The sequence below is a fragment of the Scleropages formosus genome, chromosome 1, assembly GCF_900964775.1.
Source record: "Scleropages formosus chromosome 1, fSclFor1.1, whole genome shotgun sequence".
Taxonomy (NCBI): Eukaryota; Metazoa; Chordata; class Actinopteri; order Osteoglossiformes; family Osteoglossidae; genus Scleropages; species Scleropages formosus.
The window spans coordinates 53,717,866-53,731,610 of record NC_041806.1 but is presented as its reverse complement, the minus strand read 5'-3'; positions in this window follow the sequence as shown (position 1 = coordinate 53,731,610).

Below are 13,745 nucleotides of genomic sequence, written 5' to 3'. Positions count from 1 at the left end.
TTTATTTGTTTATCACACACTTTTCTCCAAAGTGACTTCCAATGAACTCTATGCAGTGTTATCAGCCCACACCTTATTCACCAGGGTGACTCACACTGCTAGATACACTACTTACACTGGGTCACTCTTCCATACATCAGTGGAACACACACACACACACACACACACACACACACACACACACACACACACACACTCTCTGGAGGAACCTGAACAGCATGTCTTTGGACTGTGGGAGGAAACCAGACCACTTGGAGGAAGCCCACACAGGAAACATGCAAACTCTACACACACTGAGCAGGGATCGAACCCACGTCCTCTCACACCACCCAGGCACTGTGAGACAGCAGCGCTACTCGCTGTGCCACCCATGGTTGTCATGGTTACAGCTTAGCAAGGGCTCATTATGGGAAGAGTGACCGTTCCGTTTCACCTGGGAGCAGAAATGTTAAAGGTGAAAAGGAAATAATCCTCACATTTATTTGTGTCAAGTATTTGTTATGCTTGTGTGCAGTGTGTGTACGGGAGACAGAAACCCACGGTGCTTCTGTCCTCAATTCAAGTAGCACTTGTCTCCCAGAGGGAGTGGCTCAGGGTGCGAGATGCTGACACGGTCCAGTCTCAGTCCAGTGTCAGTCCAGTCCAGGACACAGAAGTGCAAAGTCAACACAGCGCGTTTGTCACCGACACTCGGAGCGCCCCCAGGTGGCCGTGGAAACAGCACACGCACCACATTCCTCCGTCGTCATCCGTCTGCACCTTGAGCTCCCAACCCTGTGATGATGGCGATAACACAGTGATAATGGCTCTATTTTCATTTACAGCCTTGATTGAAGGTCTGCACTTCGTGGACCCTCCGAAGCTTCTCCTCGGACCACAGGGTTAAGCCGCCAGGATAAGAGCGGCTCTTCTGCGTGAAAGAAAGTTGGAAGAAGACAGACAGGTCCAACAGTCCAGTGGTCCAGACTTGTACAGTGTTCCAGCGGGAGGGACATTGCTGTGTGACCTGTGTTCTTTGCTCACTATCAAGGCTCTCGTTTTAAGGCGCGGAAACTACGAGCTCATAACTGGCAGTGCTTCCCTAAGGTCACTGTAATATCAGTGCCGTGCTGTGCCCTTAGCGCCCTTCACTGGATGGCAAAGCCATGTTCTGTCACACACCACCTTAACATGTGTGTTACACGCCAGCGTAGTTTGTGCCACGCTTCCTCACCTCAGTGCTGTTCCAGTCAAATGGACACATGAAGACGTGTTTCTCCAAAGCGGCATACATCTCAGAGGAAAAATACAATGGACATCAATGAACGATGAGGTCAATGTGATTATCAGCCAATCGTTCATCAATCAGTGAGTCTCTGCATCATTTTATGCTGAGAAAGCAAAGCAGTGAGCAGCATCAGCGCCATGAGAGCTGTCATGAGACGCACTTTGAGTTCAGTGCCTCTGAGGACAACTGTCCAGCCAGCAGTTTCTCAGAGGGTCCGAAACGCCGGTTCCTTGTGCCTCGAGTCCTTCGGGTACTGCAAGCTCCCAGCTGAATCAGTCCCTTAACCACACCATCGCTGCCAGAACCGGGCTCTCAAACTGGCCCCATTGGACACCTGTTGAATGACAGAGGGGAGACAAGAGGCTTCAGGAAGGCCAGGGATTAAAGAGACGAAGGAGCTCCTCTGATTAGGGGCTTATCTGCCACAGCCGTGTGTGAGTGTCTCTGTGTGTCTGAGAGAGAGACAGAGAGAGAGAGTTGCCATTACCACTATCAGCCTGAGCACAGGGACACTCCTGCTGTGGACGGGACAGCTTTCGTTCAGTGGTCCAGCTGCCCCACACACACACACACACTGCATTCTGCCCAGTTCTGTCCGGTGGTGCAGTGGTGAAGGAGCTGCGCCCGGTCAATTCGGCTGGGGTTTTGAGCCGCGTTCTTCACCTAAATTCCATGAGCAAATTCCAATTTCCTGAGCAATGAACACAGTGCTCTGGAAGTTTCTTTCGGTTAAAAACAGTGTGAGCTGTGGCGTCGGAGCCACCGTTCACTGCTCCTGATTTCCGGCAGATGCAACAGGGACACGGGCCAGACCGTTCCACCCACCCAGGGGGGCCTCCATGGCTTCGAAACAGGAGAGCGGGGGTGCAGGCGGTCCCCTCGACACAACAGCGCTCATTCCTGTGACCCCCGCCCAGCACTACATGGCCTGGCTCCGCCTCCATCGGCCTCTTCTCAGGCTCCTTCCCCGATCGTTAACCCAGAAGGGAATGAAAAAGGAAACTTTATAGCCTCTTCGGCCTCTTACTGAAACAGGGTGGAGCTGAAACCCTGAGCTGCTGCTACTGCTGCTGCTGTGGCTCCATGTGGCTCTGCGGTCACCTCATGGGTCACATGACATTACATTTCAACTGTGCTGTAAAGCAGAGCCATTTGCTCAGTGCCCAGGGCTGTGCGGGGACTCGAACCAGCAACCTTCAGGTTACGGCTCTGTGTCCTTTGCCCAACAGCTCGTCGGGACAATATTGTCATTCAGTGGCTCAGGGTCGCGTTCCACTTGGCTGCACTAGTACTGTATTTCCTGGATTCACAGCTGGGGGTCGTGTGAGGGACACGGCAGGACAGGCTGTCGAACTCCGGCAGCAATACCGTATTTAGTCCGCGGTAATTACGTTGGGTGGAGGCAACGCAGAAAGGTCAGGTGCTGTGAGGAGGAAGGGATGGCGGTGACTGCGGTTCCACTGCTCAGAGCTCAGACTCACTCCTTTTCAATCACTTGTGCAAAAGCAGCATAAGGAACAACAAAAGCAACAACAACAGACACGTTAAAGATGCCTCGCTGTTCTTGTTCAACGGAATCATATTTCTTTTACATTCAGTATGAATCTCTCTCTCCTTCATGTGAGGAGCCGGTGCTTCAGTCTCACTGGGGGTGGGCGGGCAGTACCGCACCCAGTAGTTAATTAACAAAGAGGGAAATATCTGACTCACTGGACTGACGATGGACTGAGGAGTGGACCGACATTGGACTGAGACTGGGTTGACAACCAAAGTCCAAAGTAAAGTGCAGCACTGTGGACTTCAGCACCTGACTCAGAGACACAGGTTTACATACTGGGGGAGACAGGGGTGTGTGTACCCCATACTCAGGTAAAAGGAATTTGACTCTGACACTGGACTGAGACCAGACTGACACCGGACTGACACTGGACTGAGACTGGACTGACAATTGACTGAGGACTGGACTGAGACTAGACTGAGACTGGGCTGACACTGGACTGAGACCGGACTGAAACTGGACTGACAGTGGACTGAGGACTGGACTGACATTGGACTGACACTGGACTGAGACCGGACTGAGGACTGGACTGAGACTAGACTGAGACTGGGCTGACACTGGACTGAGACTGGACTGAGACCGGACTGAAACTGGACTGACAGTGGACTGAGGACTGGACTGACATTGGACTGACACTGGACTGAGACTGGACTGAGGACTGGACTGACACTGGGCTGACACCGGACTGACAATTGACTGAGGACTGGACTGAGACTGAGACTAGACTGAGACCGGACTGAAACTGGACTGAGACTGAGCTGACACCTGACTGACACTGGACTAAGACCGGACTGAGGACTGGACTGAGGACTGGACTGACACTGGACTGACACTGGATTGACACTGGATTGACACTGGACTGGACCGAGACTGGGCTGACAACCAAAGTCCAAAGTAAAGTGTAGCACTGTGGACCTCAGCACCTGACTCAGAGACACACGTTTTACGTACTGGGGGGAGACGGGGGCGTGTGTACCCCATACTCAGGTAAAAGGAATTTGTTACCCCAATGTTTGTGCATAACTCTGAGTACAGTTACTGTCTCTGACACCCCCCACCTCCGGTACTTTATCCTATTATGCCCAGATTGGAGGTGGTATCACTGACTCTCTCGCACTGCTAAGCCTGTTGTTACCTCCTGCACCTGTAAACATGGTAAAAGAGCCCGAATCCTTCTGAACGATGAAAGGGAGCCGCGGTCATGTGGGGAAAATGATGGAAATAGAAACGAGATCAGTCGCTTTGCCAAAATGTCACGTTTAGGTTTATTGTCCCTATAGCGGCGCTACGTGTCATTGGACACCGACTGGGAGGGAGTGTCCGACTCTCTCTCTGTGTGTGTGTGTCCCAGAGAGAGAGATTGAGAGATCTCACCACCCCCCTGCTCCGCCCCCCACCACCGCCACGCGCCAGCGCTCCTACCGGGTGTTCCATGCGCGAGCCGAGCGAACGACCTCCGCCAGGCACTGCGCTGGAGCGCGCGCGCGCACGCACTTAGCCTCTCTCTCTCTCTCTCTCTCTCTCTCTCTCTCTCTCTGTGTCTCTGTCTCGCACACACACACGGTTACACACCCTCAGGGAAAGGTCGTCCTGCCACTCGGCTTTAAAGCGCGCCCACATGGGCTCCGCGAGCGCGCACTGAGCGAGCGGGACCGACTCGTGCGTTCGGACCCGCGCGGCGGCAACGGCTCGTCTCTCCGCAGCGACAGCGAGCGCCGGAGGAGCCCCGGAGGAGGGATCGAGCGCGGTGCGGGAACATCATGGCCTCCCCAAGCGGCTCCGCGTCCCCGTGCGCGTCCCCGAACGAAGATCGCCTGCGCCAGGTGGGTTCTCAGCCGCGGCGCGGGCGCTTGGCTTGAGTGCCACGGAAACGGGGGGTGGGTGAGGGAGGGGGGCGAGCTGTCACAGCCCGGTGCTGCTCACAAACAAGGTCAGCGACGGGGACAGCGGTTCGGCGCGCGGACGGAGCGCAGTGACGCGTTGTCCTGGTTACCGTATCACCCTCGAGGCTCAGCAGGTACCGCGCGGGACAGCGCGAGCGCAGGTGTTCGCAGGTGCTTCTTGTTTGTCGCGGCTGCCCGAAGCGGCGCTGCGGGGGGCACGAGCGGGACGGAGCCCGACTTACACACACACGCGCACACACAGCGGTACGAAGTTGCGCCGCTTTCTCTGGAACGGGACGGTCCGCGTGGCGCGCTAACCCCCCCCCTCCCGTGCGCGTCCCCGCGGATATTAATAGTACAGGGCCGGCATGTCCCGCAGTGTGTTTACCGACCCTGCCTGTTCACCGTGTTTACTGTGCGTGGGACGGGTTCGGAGGCCCGCTACTGCTGCGCGCGGGTGTTCCCGCCGCCCCACCCACCCCCGTCCGCACGCAGTGACAGCACGTGCCGTTACTGGTCCACGCGGCCACGAGTGTGAAATGACACACTGACTGTTGGCCCCCACACCGCTCATCAGTGTGGCGAAGGAAGAAGGAGTCTTCGTGGTCGAAGCTCGCAGCCTGACCTTGCTTGTGTGTCGGAGAGGACCACACACACACACACACACACACACACACACACACACACACACACACACACACGGAAATACCCACATGCTGTATAAGCTGTCATTGCCGGTCGGCGATGCTGCTAAATGTACAATGCAGTACTCAAAGGGCTCTATGAAATATTGATGGGCGCCGTCGTGCCAGGGGTTGGAGCCCAGAAGGTCCCACGCTGGACGTGTGTGCAGTTCCGTCACTCCGCTTTGGGCTCGGAGCCCATGTGGGAATGTCGCATTAACCATATTAATAATCATACAGTGGGAGAGGGTCAACTACAGACCATAATCCATGAGTGGGACAGCAGCACCCGGGAGTGAGGGGTGGGTGTGGGGGTGGGGGGGCGGGAGCGGGAGATGTACCCCCAGTCTGTTTTTGCCCTGCAGTATTTGTGTCTGACTCCTCCGAGTGTTAATACTGATGATATTGCTGAGGGTTGCTGATAATAATAATGTTATTGCTGCTGGAATGACCCTTGCAGAGGCCGAAAAGCCTGCGTTCACCGCGTTTTACTGCTCTGTGTCAGTACGTGTCTCACCTGTCTGTCCATCTGTCCTCGTCCAGTGTGTGCTGAGTCAGCAGAGCTGCAGTGGACAGGAACCAAAGTGCACAGTCATGCTGCTGCTGCTGCTGCTGCTGAGGATGAGGATGAGGAGGATGAGGACGATGACCGTAGCTTTGGGTTCCTTACGGCAGCTGCTCGCGCGCTCGGAAATACGGTGTCACGTGTCTTACAGTCATTACAGTCATGTCATTCTGCGACGGACGTCTGTCCCGTGTTTCCCAGCATCCATCGTCACGTTACGCGGGATGACAGTGCGGTTTTGTCACGCTGGTCGCACCGTTGCGTGTCGGCGAGCGCGTGACCGCGGACGGCTCGCTCGCATTACGGCCTCCGCAAAATGTGCGCGTCGCACCTCACACGCTTCCCATCTTGCTGCGTGTGGCTTTCGCCGCCGCTGCCGTTTACGGCCACGTGCCACCGAGACCCGGCGGCGCCTGCGGGAAGCTGCGTGCCTCACGCGCGAGAAGACACGGAGGCACGACGATGGCAGCATGTCATGGGGTCGCTTCCCGCGGAGGGCATCCGCCCCTCTGCTCGGCCCGCTCCTGGTCCATGTCTGACTAAATGGGCTGTGGCAGGGATGACGCGCGGTGCGCAAAGTGTGTGTGCCGAGCGCGCGCGCCGAGGGCTGCTGATGTCATTCCCAAAAGATCTATTAGATGCCGGTTTGCTTCCGTTCCCATGGGAGCTGATGGACCAACATTTCCTCTGCGCAGAACTGAGATATGATGAGTGAGGGGCGGACGATCCGCGCCGGCCAGGCTGCCGAAGTGCGGCACGACGACCCGTTCCCGGTTCCCGGAGTGACCGGGCCCGAGGCTGGACCGGTCTTTCTGTGGACTGGACCGGACTTCCAGGCGCCTGCTCATCGCAGGGCGCGAAAGGAGCTGCGAGCAGGAACGCGAACATAAGTGGGGCGTCAGACAGAGTTTGGGCTGATGACCCAGAGGTGGGCGTGTCCTCATTCCTGTGTGCTGCCTTTAAGCGATCAAGGCCATAATCATCCATAATCATCCATAATCAATGGCGTTGTGGGGAGGTGGGAGGTGCCCCCCCACGTTTACATACCCCTTGAGTCCCCAGCAATATTTCTGCGCAACTCCAGTGACGTATTCGCTGCCGTTGTGGTCCCTGCAACATTCAGCCACATTGTCGGGGTTATGGTTACGGTTATGGTTACCGTGAGCTTATGGTGGACGGTTGTCAGGGTTATGTTTTTACAGGTTTACAGCATTATGTGGCTTTTTCACTCTGAGCTGCTCACCAAACACTCTCGAACCTCAAAGATGTGCAGGAGCTACAGATTTGTGTTTAAGAAACGCTGGAGATGCAGGGGGTTCAAATTCAGGGCATGAACTTTCCTCAGGGGTTCCGCTCCGCGTTTACGATTTGCGCTCCTTTCTTTTGGCTCTTTCCTCCCTCAAGTAGCGGTGAAACACGGTGTTTTACTCTGTCACGTTCACACTGTTTACGCACCACTTTTAGGAGATGATGTAATGCCGTACAATGAAGTCATGCGGCGCCCAGGAGGAGAAGCGCCTCACACACTCGTCGTGGGGATACACGCGATTCCAACGGAGAATGAAATTAGGAGCGATACCACAGCCCCATCTCAAGGGGACAAAATGCGAGTTTGTTCATCTGGAGCGAAGTGGGCCGACGATCCCCCTCCTCACCTTGACCCTTCGTACCGCCTTTTACTCTCCTCTTACCCTGTGGGTTCACTGAATCAAGTTCAAGTAGTTTGCGACTCTCTGTGAGCGTCATCCTTTGTGCAGATGTCCATCACCATGAGTGTGGGGCACCTACAGTGCGTGAGGTGACACGCTTTGAACGTGTGTGTGTGCCGTGTGGGCTAACTGTGCTGTGTCCCAGCCCTGCTACCGTTGGTCGCACGACACGCTGGCGTGTTCCGCTTGCGCTGGTGTGCGAGCGCAGTGACCCCTGCAGTGCGGCAGAGTGCGTGTGGGACGGGCGCTGAATGGCGTGTTGTGCGCCGGTCCCCTGTGGGGACGGGGACAAAGACAGGACTGTTGGTGCAGGGAGGTCGTCCGCTGAGCACAATCGCACGCATTTAAAGGTCCGATCGCCCCGCTGCGGACGTGTCGTTCCCGGGCAGCCGGTCGGAACCGGAACCGGAGGGAAACGAGAGCGCCGCGAACACCCGGCGCACCGGGCTCCCACAACTGCTTGCGTTGCCCGGAACGGTCTGTGGGGGGGCACTTCTGACCGCTGGGCCCGGGAGGCGCCGCTGCAGTTCGGACCCTGTCGCACTACACAGAGCGCGAGCAGGAGCAGTGGGGCGTTCGACGTTCGACGCGTCTGCGGTTCAGTTCACGTTAAACACTTGGTGCTACAGAAGGGACTCGTGGGACTTGAACCAACAACCTTCAGGCTACAAGTCAATGAATAGTAATGAAGGAGACGCAGGCAGGCGGCTGGCTGGACGGCGCAGAGACGCTTGCCGGATGGTTCCGGAACGTGCCCTTCAGCTCCTACGGGACTCTTGAGACGCGTGCGAGCGGACCGAGGAGACCGTGGAATGAGCTGCCCGACCGCTCCTCGCACCACAGCGAAGGGCCAAAGTGCAGCAACAGTCTGGATCCCCAGGTGGCGCTAAGCAGCCATTGCCCAAAAGCGCCAGCCAGGCGGTTTCGGACCAGGAACCGGAACGGGTACCGGAACTGGAACCCAAGGCCACGTTGCCTTGATGCCATGATGCTATGACGGCAGTCGTTTAAGGACGGAGCCAAGAGGCCCGGTTCTGATTTCCGCAAAGGGCGGTTTCTCACAGACACGAGCACTAATCGCTCCTAATTTGTTCCGGAAAACCGACCGAATATCGCAAACCAGACAAGAAAAAGAGCTGTTGTTATCATTACTTGTTATGGGGAAAAGCTGCAGTTTGTTCCAAGCCCATCAGTGAGCTCTGCATGCGTTGTGTCCTTCACGGTCCTTCACGGTCTCGTGGCACCGTTTGCCCACAGACACCAGGGCAGGAATGCGCTCAGAGCCTCTGTTCTTTACAGGCTCCGTCTTCTCCGCGATCGACGTCTTTCCGCCTCCACAGGAAGTTTTTAGGTGCAACCGATATGTTGCTCATTAATGTAGTTACTTCATATTGTTCCTGCATTTCACGTGATTCGTACGATTACGAGATTCGTAAGCGAACGGTCGTGGCGCTCCGCTCTGAGAAACACTCGCCAGCCTCCGGCGCATCTTCCGCTGACAGCGGTCAGGAAGGAGGCTTGGAGAGCCCAGCTCACGGTCAGTGTGTTTCACATTGGTCTTTTTGGGAAAGGGCTGCGAGCACACGACGAGAGGTCAAAGGTCAAAGCCGCCCTGGAGCGCGATGTATGGGTTTCACAGGTGTGTTTTCCTGCAGGGGGCGCAGTGGTTAGAACCGCTGCCTTTTGAGCTGAAGGACCCGGGTTCGAATCCCTCCACCTGCTGCGGTGCGCCTGATCCAGCTCCTTGCCCTGGACAGGTACAGCGGTATGATGGGGTAAATGAGTGTAAGGGGCCTTGCCGAGAGGTGTGCGATAAGCGAAGGAGCACAGGCGTTCACGTCAATGTCCTCCTTGCCGCCGCCTCCCGTCGTTTCGAGGCGTCCAAGAGCGCCGAACGGTCATGCTGCTGCTGCCGCCGCCCGTTGAGGCGCCGAAGCTGGAGCGGCCTGCGGGGCGAGGGCCACGGCGCTAACGGAATGAGCGCATTTGCATATTTGCATATCTGCATTAATATCCCGGCTCCGGGGCGGTCCGGGCGCTGTCGTTGGACCGGTGGTCGTGCAGTTTGACGCTCGCAGGATGAGCGTCCATCGGGGACCGCGCCGGTGTGGACTGGCTGCTCCCCCAGCCCCACCCCCACACCCACCCCCCATCACTGCTCCATCTGCTCCCGGGAGCCACGTCTGTCTGCTCTGCTTCCTGTAAGTACAACGGCAGTCCTTCTCTGCTCGCAACCTGGCTGTGCTCCATCACAACTAGTTAACTGGGGCTAAGGCTGCCGCGCGTCGGCTCTCCTGCCCCTCGTCCCGTTTGCCGTTTACGGAGGGCTCTAGTCCTGCACGGGAAGGCTGTGCCTGTGTCCGTGGCCGGAGAGCTGCCGCCCCGCTGAGGGAGGAGCCCCTTTGTCTGCTCCAGTCCCCCGGGGCATCTCGTCTCATGCCGGCATGTCGCCGGAGCGCTCGCTGTATTCTTGTCTCGTGACACACGGATCACCGCATGTGGCGGCGGTACGGTGGCACAGCGAGTAGCTCTGCTGTCTCACAGCGTCTCGGTGGTGCGGAAGGACGTGGGTTCGATACCCACTCGAGGCAGTCTGTGTCTGTGTGGAGCCTACATGTTCTCCCCATGTCTGCGTGGGTTTCCTCCAGGTGCTCTGGTTTCTTCCCACAGTCCAAAGGCATGCTGTTCAGGTTCCCCCATAGTGTGTGTGTGTGTGTGTGTGTGTTCCACTGATGTATGGATGAGTGACCCAGTGTAAGTGCTGTATCTAGCAGTGTAAGTCACCATGGTGAATAAGGTGTGTAGGGTGGTAACACTACATAGAGGTCATTGGAAGTCGCTTTGGGGAAAAGTGTGTGATAAATGAAGTAACGTAAATGTAAATGCAGCACAAGCGTCGGCGCTTTCCGTCTCCTTCCCCTTGGGGGGTGTATCGCTGAGGTCACAGTGTGTCTGCTGGGGGGCTTCCTAGCGACCAAAACAACAGCAATGGGAATAATAACGATAATGATGAGAAACTCTTTGGTCTCGTTTGCCTCTTCATCCAGGGTCTGCTTTGGGGTCAGCCTCTGGGAGACCAGCACGCACGCACACACACACACAGTAACACGATTCTTGGCACGCATCAGTATGAAAGGCTGTCAGGGGGCGCAGGGAGATATTGAAACACTGGAAAAAATTCAACCCCCTTTTTGCCCGTTGTGTTTCCTTCAACGAGTCTGGTGACGCTGCGAAGTCGGCTGGTCCGCTGATGGTTCGGTGATGTTCCGCCGCTTATCCACTGACAGTCCGGGCGACCGAGGGTCCGGTGACGGTTGAGTGAAGTTGGTGCTGCGCTGCAGACATGCAGCACAGCGAGACCTTCTATGACCTTTATGGTGCATCTTGACATCACTCAGTAGTGATCAGAAACCGCCGTGAGTTTGACTGCTCCGGAAGCGGATAGATAACATCGACGGGTTTTATGACGTCCCATCATGCCCTTGCAGCGTGGCCACGCCCACTGGGAGGTGACACCGTTCACAGGGCTGGTGGAGTTCGCACTGCTGTGGGTGCAGATGCTGCATTAATTGTGTGTTCATGTGTTTTCAACAAGAAAACCGTGCAAGTCGCCCGCAGCGCCCGCAGCGCCTCACACCCCGTCAGCCCTCGAACCCGGAACGCTCGGCGGGTCCGGGAAGCGGTGCCAGCAGGTTGTGGGGCTGAAGCAGCATCGGCTTAGAGACTCGGGATCGAGGCCGATGGAGGGGGCAGGTGAGCATGAGCTTCATCCCCAGCGCGAGTGATTTAAACGTCCATCTGCTAATTGTGGGGGGGGGTCAAAGCCCCTCGTTGCTCCGACACACCCTGGGGTGGAGGAGACTGGGGAGTTTAATGCTTAATCCAACCGACCCTCACCGCTGTACCCCCCCATAATCCCTGTGCGTCGCTTAAAATATAAGAGCCACCAGCAAGATGCTGCTCCCCCTCAAAGCGATATTTCCTGAGATGCTCCTTTCCTGGGTGCGGAGGGGGGGTCATGTGACTTTTGGGAAGTGCGGTTAATAGCGCTGTGGTCTTATTACATTAGTCTGCAGCAGTGAGCTTCCTGTTGCATTGTGGGCCATAATGCAGACTGCTGGTGAGAGCCAGTCCCCCGCCTCCCCACGCCCCCGTTGGAGAACATGGACACTTTCAGGGGTCCGTCCATCAGTAACCCTCTTACAGTACTGTGTTAGTGTCCCAGAAATGAAAGTTATTATTATTATTACATTTACATTTTTTTATTTATTTAGCAGATGCTTTTCTCCAAAGCCACTTCCAATGAACTCTATGTAGCGTTACTGTCAGCCCACACACCTTATTCACCACGGTGACTTACACTGCTAGATACACTACTTACACTGGGTCACTCATGCATACATCAGTGGAACACACACATACTCTCTCTGTCACTCACACTATGGGGGAACCTGAACAGCATGTCTTTGGACTGCGGGAGGAAACCAGAGCACCCAGAGGAAACCCCCTCAGACACAGGGAGAACATGCAAACTCCACACAGACTGAGTGGGGATTGAACCCATCTCCTCTCGCACCACTCAGGCACTGTGAGACTCCAGAGCTACTCGATGTGTCACTATACTGTGGTACTATTATTATTATTGTTAATAATAATCTTACATATACATGTATTCATTCATCAGACACTTTTCTCCAAAGCGACAAACATGTCATAGAAAATACAAAGTGTTCATTTAGCAGAAAGAGACACTTGGACGCAGACGTGTGATTGTAAAGTGCAGTTAGTTTCTTTCCACCCTGTGAATCGAGCTTCGTCACACGAGTAGCTGCGCAAAACTTCATCAGATGCATCAACTTTATTACTTTACCGCTTGTGAAGTATTATTATATGTGAAGTGCCATGGCCATGAATTCCCTATATCACCTATATCACCAGCATACCGCGGTATTTTGCAGTTGTACATTTCACTGGTGCTGAACCTCAGACTCACTGCCCTTCTTGTCATGTCTGACATATATTTGTATTTATCTACTCTGTTTTCCTTTTTCCATAAGAAATGACACAGATCACAAAGTGACTTACTTATCTAACCCATTTACACAGCTGTACATGTTTGCTCACCCCCCCACCCCACTCCCCCCAGTGGTACAACAGCAGCGCTTCTGTAGGCACGCACACGGTCTCACTGCATTCTGCTCAAAGGTACCAGAGTGTGTGTGTGTGTTTGTGTGTGTGTTTGTGTGTGTGTCACTGTGTTCAGCCTGAACTTCTGCACCTTCTTTCTCACTGATTTTCTCAGTATTTCTGCACTTCTTCAAAAATGTCAAGTGCATGAAAATCATCGTGTACCTACTGTGTTTACAATTTCCACACACGCGCACACACACACACACACACACACACACACACACACATACACACACTCTGGCTGAAACCGTTTGTCCCAAGCGTGGTCGCAGTGAACCGGAGCCTAACCTGGCAATTACAGGGCGCAGGGATGGAGGGGAAGGGGACACACCCAGGACGGGATGCCAGTCCATTGCGAGGCACCCCGAGCGGGACTGAAACCCCAGACCCACCAGAGAGCAGGTACAGGCCAAACCCGCTGCGCCACCGCATCCCCCTGTGCAGTTTCCACACTTGTCACGAAAATACGTGCCGGGCTGCATCAGCGCTTAGAATCCCTGCTTTCCACCGAATAAGTGCACATATGCACTGCGGTGATTCTTACTGTGTCAGTTCAGGGTAAATACCTTCATCAAGGGCTCTACAGCAGGATGTGGGATCTGAACCTGAGTCCTGTAAGTGATGGGTAGCACCTGTAACCCCTGTACCACCTGCTGCCTACAGTGCAGGTGTGGACAGGTTCGTCTGATGGATGGGGGTGCTCCTTTCACGGGTAGTGAGGAGTCGTAGACACACATACACACACACACACACACACACACACACACACACACTCATTCTCTAATTATCGCATGTGGAATATTCTGGCCCCCTACATGCTTTCACTGGCAGTGTTTTACCTTGCTGCAGTACCCTATATGTACCGGTCAGTGTGTGTTGGCACCCAGTCG